The sequence below is a fragment of the Camelus bactrianus genome, chromosome 28, assembly GCF_048773025.1.
Source record: "Camelus bactrianus isolate YW-2024 breed Bactrian camel chromosome 28, ASM4877302v1, whole genome shotgun sequence".
Lineage (NCBI taxonomy): Eukaryota > Metazoa > Chordata > Mammalia > Artiodactyla > Camelidae > Camelus > Camelus bactrianus.
This window is the reverse complement of record NC_133566.1, coordinates 19,223,053-19,224,237: the sequence shown is the minus strand read 5'-3', so window position 1 is coordinate 19,224,237 and position 1,185 is coordinate 19,223,053.

Below are 1,185 nucleotides of genomic sequence, written 5' to 3'. Positions count from 1 at the left end.
GCATGGAGCACAGAGTGTCTTTCTGTTTTGATGGGTTTTCTTTCCCTCTTACTGCTGAGGTGGCCGCAGCCAGTCACTTACAAGGCATCGGCATCATTTCTCACCTGCCTGGCTCCTTACCCCTTGCACTCACTTCTAGTAGTGGGATGGAGCTGGTGCCTGAAGACGCTGGGGAGGAGGAGACTGTCCCATCACCTCCGTGACTTCTCTAGTGCAAACATGGACTGCAGGGGCTCTTACGGGGCAGAGCACCTTGGCTCCCCCTCCAGGCCAGGGTCAGGAGAGGCAGAGACAAGGGCTGGCACGAGGCCTCAGCAGCCAGAGGTGGATGGAAATGGAAGGGCTGACAGGCCTGTGATTTAGGGGAAAGGGAATTTTCACATATACAACTGTTTTGTGGGGAGCAGGGTTTGTCATTGACACTGATTTTATAGTTTGACAACAAAACATCTTAAATTAACACATTGATTGCCATGTCACCCAGATCTAGGTGACAGTTTTGTTTCCTCAGGGGCACTCGATCCACAGTGGGTGATCAAATGTTAGAGTCTTATCTAAGTAACATCCAAGTATGTAAAAGTATAATTTATTGAACACCTACTGTGTCCCAGCATGTATCCACAAAACCACTAATCCTCAGGACCAGCCTTGCAAGGGAGATATTCTCTCTCCCTTGTTCGGATTTGTGGAAACTGAAGCTCACAGCAGCTTAAATACATTACCCAAAATACAGCTACTAAGTCACAGAGCCCAGGTCTGACTCCCTGGACTCCTGTGTATTTCCCTGAGTCTTCTAACAACACTTGAAAATTTACATCTAAATCAACAAGTGACTGAAATCTAGCACCATAAATACTCAACACTTCTTCATGACAGTGAACCAAGTTAGCTTTTTAAAGTTTTATTATTTTTTATATTTTCATTATTATTTTTTTAATGGAAGCATTGGAGATTGAACTCAGGACCTCACGCATGCGAAGCATGCACTCTACCACTGAGCTATACCTTCCCCCCAGCTTTTAAGTTTTGTCATTTTGCTTTTCCGTCATCTGTCAGCTCTTAACCTGGTTAATCTCAGTTCTGTTGACACTGGGCTTGGCTCAGTAAATGAATAAATGAATGGATTTTCAGCCTTTCTTTGCATCTCTGCTTTCAGTCCTCTGAATCTTCTTCTTGACCTGTTGC